This window comes from Nicotiana tomentosiformis, chromosome 1 (genome assembly GCF_000390325.3).
Source record: "Nicotiana tomentosiformis chromosome 1, ASM39032v3, whole genome shotgun sequence".
Classification (NCBI taxonomy): Eukaryota; Viridiplantae; Streptophyta; class Magnoliopsida; order Solanales; family Solanaceae; genus Nicotiana; species Nicotiana tomentosiformis.
In genome coordinates, this window is record NC_090812.1 from 83990956 (window position 1) to 84000043 (window position 9088).

At 34.4% G+C, this 9088-nt stretch overlaps 1 long non-coding RNA gene across 1 annotated transcript; it reads right to left on the bottom strand.

Annotated features, from left to right (window-relative positions):
- Positions 1-4592: 4592 nt before the first annotated feature.
- LOC104093473 (uncharacterized) lies at positions 4593-5716 on the bottom strand. The gene is made up of 2 exons (XR_685661.4): positions 5474-5716; positions 4593-5010 (listed from the first exon to the last, which is right to left on the bottom strand). It is a non-coding gene; the product is annotated as an uncharacterized lncRNA (long non-coding RNA).
- Positions 5717-9088: the final 3372 nt, after the last annotated feature.

Genomic DNA, 9088 nt, shown 5'->3' on the forward strand with positions numbered 1-9088 from the left:
ACCAACAACCATCAACTAATTATACTTCATTTTGAAATCATTAAGGTCAATCTTTTGACATCATTCCTAGAAAAAGTAAATGAAAGTTAGATATGTGCTGTTAATGGTTCTCTTTGGTAAATAAAATTTTGTTAATTACTTACCAAATTATTTTTTTGCTCAAAGCTCAGTGAACTAAGAGTTGTCACTTATAAAAGAAATTGTAAAGCCAAAGATGAAAATTGTTCGCATACCTTAGCGACAACTACTCTTACCTCTATCGAATTGAACCACCCTAAAAGAATTTTTAAAATGTCAACTCAGTGAGATATATATTTCGTAATGACAAAGTCTGAGTAAGTATCCAATGAAGCAAGTGGTTAAATACACCAAAAGGAAATCCAAAAGTTTACATTAACAACTTTATACTAACTTCTTCCGGAAATTGAAAGAGATTTAATTATAATTTTTTTTAATCATATACTCCCTCCGTTCCCGTTTATGTGAACCTATTTCTTTTTTCGTCCGTTCCTAAAAGAGTGACCCTTTTCTAAATTTGGAAACAATTTAGCTTAAACATACAATTTTACCCTTAATGAGAAGCTTTTATAACCACACAAATACTCTTGGACCCTTTTTGATTTGTTTAGGACCACAGATTCCAAAAGTCTTCATTTTTTTCTTAAACTCCGTGCCTAGTCAAACATGTTCACATAAATTAGAACGGAGGGAGTATCTAATTATAATTCCTCCCTTTACAACAATTGCAGTCCACATTTTTTCGCTTCTATAGGTATTTCTTCTCTCTTTTAAGTCCTTGAAACTAAACTGTAACGACCCGACCGGTTGTTTCGAGAGTTATAACCCCGTTTTCTCCATTTCTACTTCCTTTTATGCTTTTTAGCTATATTATGATATATCGGGTTAGTTGATTCAGGTCCGGAGTGGTTTCGGAATGAATTGAGACACTTAGTCTCTTATTTAGAACCTTAAGTTGAAAAAGTCAACCGGATATTGACTTATGTATAAACGGTCTCGGGTTTGAATTCTGATGGTTCCATTAGTTTCGTTAGGTGATTTTGGACTAAGGAGAGCGTCCGAAATATGATTTGGAAGTCCGTAGTGAAATTATGCTTGAATTGGAGAAAGTTGGAAATTTGGCGATTTCGGTCGGCAGTGAAAAATTTGATATCGCGGTCGGAATGGATATCCGGAAGTTGGAGTAGGTTCGTGGTGTCATTTATGACGTGTGTGTAAAATTTGAGGTCATTCGGACATGGTTTGGTTAGTTTCGGTATCGGTTGTCGAATTTGGAAGTTTAGAAGTTATTGGGCTTGAATCCGAGAGTAATTTGATATTTTGATATTGTTTTGAGTGATTCAAAGGCTCGACTAAGTTCATATGTTGATATATGACTTGTTGGTATATTTGGTTGAGGTCCCGAGGGGCTCGAGGTGATTCAGGATGGCTAACGGGAGGTTTGGAATTTGGAAATGCAGCTAAACTGTTGCTGCTGGTGTTTTTCCGAACATGCAGAGGTGGAGCCACAGGTGCGAGGTCGTAGGTGTGCTTGGGGAGCCGCAGATACGGACATAGAGGATCTGGGCTGGAATCGCAGGCGCGTAAGAGTGGTCGTATCTGCAAGCGCGTAGATGCGAGGCTGAGTCGCAGATGCGGAAGTGAAGAGTTGGTTGATTTCCGCAGAAGCGGAGAGGGATGCGCAGGTGCGCAATCGCATGTGCGAGATTTGGCCGCAGATATAGAACCAGGGATTTTAAGTGAGTTCCGCACCTGCGATGAAAATTTCTCAGGTGCGGTATCGCAGAAGTGTAAAAGGGACCGCAGGTGCGGTTTTGCTGGGCAGAAGGTATAAAAAGGGGACTTCGTGATTTTTGCTCATTTCCACCATTTTCAATTCGGACCTTAGAGCTTTTGGAGTGAATGTTTTAAGGGGATTCAAGGGTTTTCACAGAGGTAAGTTGCTTGAGCTCTAATACTCCTAGCTATGGTATTTTTCTGTTGTTTTCCCACCTAATTAGTAGGATTTTTGAAGTGAAATAAGGGATTAGGGCTTGGGATTTTGGAGAGTGTAATTTGAGGATTTGAGGGATCAAATGATGTCGAATTTTGAAAAGTTTAGTATGGGTAGACTCGTGAGTGAATGGGCTTTCGAGTTTTTTGACTTTTGTCGGATTTTGAAACGTGAGCCCGGGGGACCGGGTTTGAGTGAATTTCGGGATTTGGCCTATAATTTGGTATTTTCCTTGTGGGATTCATTCCTTTAGCTCATATTGATCGTATTTTATTTCTTGTGGATAGATTCGATTCATTTGGAGGCCGGTTCGAGAAGAAAGAGCATTCCAGAGTAGGAGTTCTACCTTGTTGAGGCAAGTAACAGTTTTAATTCTAGTCTTGAGAGTATGAAACCAGGAGTTCGGTATAATGTGAATGTTCGGAGGTAGCACCCATGGTAGGTGACATGCGTGTGGGTGTACGCCGTGAGGGATTGAGACTTGGTCTGTCCCGGGAGACTGTGAAGTCTAATAGCCTTTATTTGTGTTTATATGAATTCCTGTCTACTAGAACTTGACTGTCTTTCATATTAGAAATTATGCTTAGGCTATATTCCTGCTCATGGTAGTTATATTCAATCATAGTGATTCTTGTACATGTTTACCTCAGTCTCTGCTATTTTTCCTGATGATATACTGTAACACTTTGATTTGGGATGTTTTGCCTTTCTTTATTGAGAGCTATGAGACTAGAGAGGTTCATGACTGAGTGAGGCCGAGGGCCTGTTTGTGAGGTATTGTACCTTAGTACGTGAGTTGTCTGTGTGGATTCTGATGTGATATGGTGGCACGTGAGTTATCCGTACGGGCCTTGATATGATATCATAGCACGTGAGTTGTTCGTGCAGCACGTGAGTTGTCCGTGCAGCACGTGAGTAGTCCGTGCGGATTATAGTGTTTGGGTTGTAGGAGCCCCTTATGAGTCTGAATACCCCCAGTGAGCGTAGGTACCTATTCAGCGTGTTCATTGAGGGTTGTGATTTGAGTATCGAGTTATTGAGGGTTCGAGTGACAGTGTCTGTGAGGTTTCATCCATTTCACTTTGTTGCTGCATTTAGCTGAAAATTGTCTGGCAGGAATTGGTAATTATGCAACTGATCTTATACTCATGTTTACTCTTAACTGTGAAAATTATCAACTGAATTGTTCTGTATAGCTCGTCACTACTTCTCAATTCCTTATTCATTGCTGTTACTTACTGAGTTGGTTGTACTCATACTATATCCTGCACTACATGTGCAGATCCAGGTATGTCTGCGCACGGAGTTTGTTGAGTCCAGGCCCGTTTGAGTTTCTGAGACTGCAAGGTAACTGCCAGCATCCGCAGGACCTTATTATTCCTTCCACATTTCTTTCCATTTGTACTGATATTTAGACATTGGCTGTAATAGTTTTATATACTTAGACACTCATAACTTGGTGACACCTCGATGTTTGGGGTTCGTTTTCTGCACTTTGTTTCAAATTTGAGTTTAACTTTGATTTTATGAAAAAACAATTCTGATATGGAAAACTTTACTTTACTTTTATATTTAGTTTGAAAGTATTTTTGGGAAGGTCGGCTTGCCGAGTACCACCGATAGGCTCCATCACGACACGTTAGGTTTTAGATCATGACATAAACTCCATGCAATTGATTTTAAAAAATTGTAGAAACTCATCACATAAGAGATCTACCCTAATCAGTAGCAGAGCCACCTTGTCATTTGACAATTCTTCCTACGAAAATTACACTTTAGTTAGGTAAAAATAAATAAATAAATATATATATATATATATATATATATATATATATATATATATATATATAGAGAGAGAGAGAGAGAGAGAGAGATACACACACACATTATATGTTAAATCCCCTTTATTTCTTTGTGTGTTATACTTTTTTATATTCTAATATCCCTTACTAACACTACTAAAAATCACCTATTTACCGACGTAAATTATCGACTGATGTCTCTCGGTAACAAGACTTTATCGAAGGAAGTCCGTCGGTAAGTGGTAGGTAGGTAAATCCTTCCTCGGTAAAATAAACCGACAGAATTCCTCGGTAATTACCGATGGACCTCATCGGAAAGCCATCAGTACATTTCTGACAGTAGTTGGTCAAATAATTTTATTTACCGACGGATATCTGTCGGTATATTATGAAATAATATAATATTAATAATATCAATACCGACGGATATCCGTAGGTAAATTAAAAATAATAATTTAATATAACCGACGGATACCATCGGTAAATTTAAAATTTTAATTTAGTAATTTAAAATTAAAAATATGAATAAATTCATATTCCGATGGATATCCGTCGGTATTTTCAACAAAATTTGAAAATTTGGTTCAAGTCTACCGACAGACTCCCTCGCCAATTAAGAATTCTGGATTGAAAGTGAATAAGTATTCCGACAGACTCTGTCGGTAAGTCTCTCGGTAAATCTGGTACATTTTTGGCAGGGAGTGCTTATTTTTTGCTGCACCACCTGCCAGCCAGAATATTACAATAGAAAAAGAAATGCAACCACAATAAAACACAAATTAACAACAACAAAACTTTATAAACTATCCAAACATCCAAATTATCCCATCAAACATCAAAACTGTCCAACCAAACTTCAAACTGTAATATTTAAAGTTAGCATCCAACTAAATAACAATCCAACCAAACATAAAATCACTCCTCATCTTCGGATTCCCACTCATCTTCTTCATCATTTATATTATTTTCATCACTTTCATCCTCTTTCATAAATGTGACTTTTTGGTGGAGAGCGGGGCAGGCCGATTAAGTGGTTCACTTGAGCCTTGAGGGACTCAATGTCATTCTTAAGTGCGTCTCTAATCTTCTCTTCATGCTTTATTTTTTCTCGTTCATCCGCATAGTTCCTAGAAAGTCGTTGAATCGTTCGCCGCATCTCCTCAAGGTCCTCATTTTGCACGGTGGATATTCCAATACCTTGTAATCCACAAAAGAGAAGTGAAAAAAATACACGAAGAGTTAGAATAGAATAATTCAGCTCCTAACTACATAAACTTCAACTAGGGAACATCGACTACCATAAATACCATGAAGTAAAAAGTTCGGCTAAGTTTTGAGCAACATATTACTTTCACTAGATATAGGGATACTCTTTATATGTGAAGCCTTTTGAGAAAAATTGTACAGACTTTTTCCAAATTAAAATAGACAATATCACGGATCTTTGAAATTAGTCCTCAAAATTAAATGTACTTTATACCGCTTCTCTTATATTGCCATAGTTTTTCTCTATTATTTGGTAAATGGAAATAGTAGTGAAAGGAAATTAAAGGAGATCGAGAGTAACAATAAACTTGAATGCAAATAAGCTACTGCAATATATTTGCTATTTAATTTAGATGAATGAAAAAGAAAAAACAGTATACTATTAAGTCATTACCATAAAATTATAGAGTAACTAAAAATCTGTATGTGATTGTTTCTCCTTCATATTGGAAGGCATGAAAGCCAAGATCATAAGCAGTGGCATAATGAAAATGGGGAGTAGCAACAACATAAAATGTGGTGGGTGCAGGCAATAGTGGAAGCATCAATGGCAGAAGTAACAAAAGTAGCCTGAAACGGCCCCAAAAATAGCCCTCGAAACACAGCTAACAAAAAAAGAGCTTATTAACCAAAAAGTATATACCTTGTAGTCCACACTCAAGGCGATGATAATTGCGCTCGGAGGAAAGGCCATATGCTTTACCCTCCCTTATACACGCCTCCAACCACGTTCAACCACAATGGGAGAGTTTCTTCCTCCGATGGTATATTTGGTTGGCCTTGCTCATCGGTCGGCTGACTCCTAGCGAGCTCTTCCAATGCTTGTTTATACCGATTCTACATTAAAAGTGAAATTTAGTATATAAACAATCATTATAAAAGAATCTTGATCTTACTTAAGGATACTAGCTAATTAATTATTAATATTAATTAATGATGCAACTAATATATTTTTACTTACTTTAGTTATCAATTTAAGATAATTAAATAATCATTAAGATTTTTTACGTATACCATTAATAAACTTTTACTTAGTGTATAATTAATAATATATAGGCTAGTGAATCACTAACATTACTTAATGATATATCCTTAGTGCGTACACTTCTACTTAGTATAATTATCAATATCTATAAGCTAATTGTAACTATTACACTTCTATACTTAATGTAATTATCAATGAATTGCCTAATAAATTATTAATATTAATTAACGATATTGTTAATATAATTTTACTTACTTTAGTTGTCAGATAATTAAACAATCACCAATATTTGTCACGTATACCATTAATAAACTTCTACCTAGTGTGTAATTATCAATGTATAAGCTAGTGCATCACTAACATTACTTAAGAATATATTCTTAGTATACTTCTACTTAGTGTAATTATCAATCTATAAGCTAATTACAACTATTACACTTTCTGCTTAGTGTAACTATCAATATATATATATATATATATATATATATATATATATATATATATATATATATATATATATATATATATAGAGAGAGAGAGAGAGAGAGAGAGAGAGAGAGAGAGAGAGAGAGAGAGAGGCTAATCAATTATTAACATTACATAACGATACCACTAATAAACCTTTTCTTACTTTAATTATCAATTTACAGATAAACAAATATTTCTCACAAATGGCATTAATATACTTCCATTTAGTGTATAATTATCAATGTATAGACTAATCAATCACTAACATTACTTATATAAGGATGCCACTAGTTCACTAATACTTACTGCTATTATCAATGTATACAGGCTAATCAATCACCAATATTACTTACAAATATATTATTAATACACTTATACTTCGTGTAATTATCAATCTACAAGCTAAATACAACTAATACACGTTTACTTAGTATATTATCAATGTGTATGATAATCAATTGTTAACGTTACTTAAGAATACCGTTAATACACTTCTACTTACAGTAATTATCAATTTATAACATAAACCATCACTAATATTTCTTACGAAAACGACTAATACACTTCTTCTTAGTGTGTAACTATTAATGTATAGGTTAATCAATGTAGTTAAGGATACTACAAATTCACTTTTACTTTGTGTAATTATAAATTACTAAGCTAATTACCACTAATATATTTTTAAGTAGCAATTACCTCCACTTAGTGTAAATTTCAATAAATAGGCTAATCAACTACTAAGATAGATAATTAAGTAACTACTTACCGTGGGACTTACCGACGGCCTCCCTCGGTATGGTGTAATAAAAAATACAAAATAATTATGTATAAGATTATATACTTAAGTTATCGACGGAAGTCCATCGGTACTGTAAGAACAAAATTCAAAATATTATGTAAATGCAATAACGATTGAGTAGCACTATAATCTTTATTTTTTTTTTAATTTTTTTTTAAAAGCACCGAGAGACACCGTCGGTATCTAAAAAAATAATTCAAAAACATAAATGTTCCGAGGGAGTCCGTCGGTAAAGTACCAACGTAGTGCATCGGTACAACCAATTAAATTTTGACCGGTTAAAGTATCATTATTTACCGAGAGTTGTCCGTCGGTTATTTTTTAAAAAATTAAAAATTAAAAAGTTCAAAAGTACCGAGGGACTCCGTCGGAAAGTTCCTCGGAATAGCGACAGAAAAAAGTCCATCGGTCCTGCTGCGTTGGTAAACAACTATTTTTTAGTAGTGTAAAATTACTAATTTTGCCGCAAACGCTGTCATTAATAATGAAAATAAGTTTTTCAAAAATTACGATTCACGAAGGGTAAAAATTCATTAATAAATAAAGTTAGAGAAGGTAGAACCTGATTTTATTTCGACTTGCTTTTTAATCGATTTTACTTTATGTTATTAGTCCCGTACAAATCTTCTAGCGCTACTTGCCTCTTAACTTTTACCAATTTAGTCCGTAAAATTGTGGCCAATTGCATTGGAATTGGGCACCACACATCCGCTATCCAGTGTCAATTCCTTTGTTTTGTTGTGCATCCCTTTTTTTTCACTTTGGGGTTTGGATTCCGAACTACGTAGTTTAACATATTTGTGGTCAGCGATCATAAGCAATGCTTCACGTTCAATTCAGCCTACAGAATGAAACTTAAATTTCCTTTTATCTTTCACAGTATAATTATTGATGCCTCTAAGCTTCCTTATTTCTCCCATTAACTAAAAAAATTAAGTTTGTTGATCTGATTTATCAGAATTAAATATGCAGGTTAGATTTCCTTTTGTTATTATCATGTCCTTTTTCGGTCCAAAAAAACATTGTGTGATTGCTCAGATAGCATGCTCTGTAAAGTGCTTCATGAATTGATATTTAATTTGAGGAAATAGCTTGATTAGGTGCAGCTAAGTAGTACTCTTGATAAATTAGATTTAGATACGTACGTAACTTACATTTCCAATTTCCTCCTCTCTCAAATTATTATCCGCCTCATGAGATTACTTGTTTCGATTTATTAACCTCTGTAAATTTAGCATATGGCTTGGTGTTTTCAGAGCTCTGTAACAATCATTATAATTTCAATCATTTTTAGCTCATAATAATATAATTAGTGTTTAGAGAAGTAACAATTAATATACACATTTATTGAAAAAAAAATTGATCGATCGGCAACCCACACAAAATAGAAAAACGTTAAAGATAAAATATAATTCTGTATATCAACACCATCGATATACTATACTAAGTAGTATAATTTAATTATAGACTCCAAATATGAAAAAAGTACAATATTGACTCCAAATAAGAAAAAGTTCAAGATTGACTCGATCTATTATATATTAGTGACTTAAATTAAAAAATTAAAAAAAATGCATTGTCCCAAATACTTAGTTGCGTTGTCCCAAATACTTGGTATTAATTTACTAAGAAATGATTACTTTGAAGAGCCGCGAGGGAGAAACATTTGAAGTAGCAAAGGAGGTAGCATGTCAATCCAGCGCGATAAGACACATTTGCTCTGACATTGAAGATGCCATCACATTACTTTAAATGAT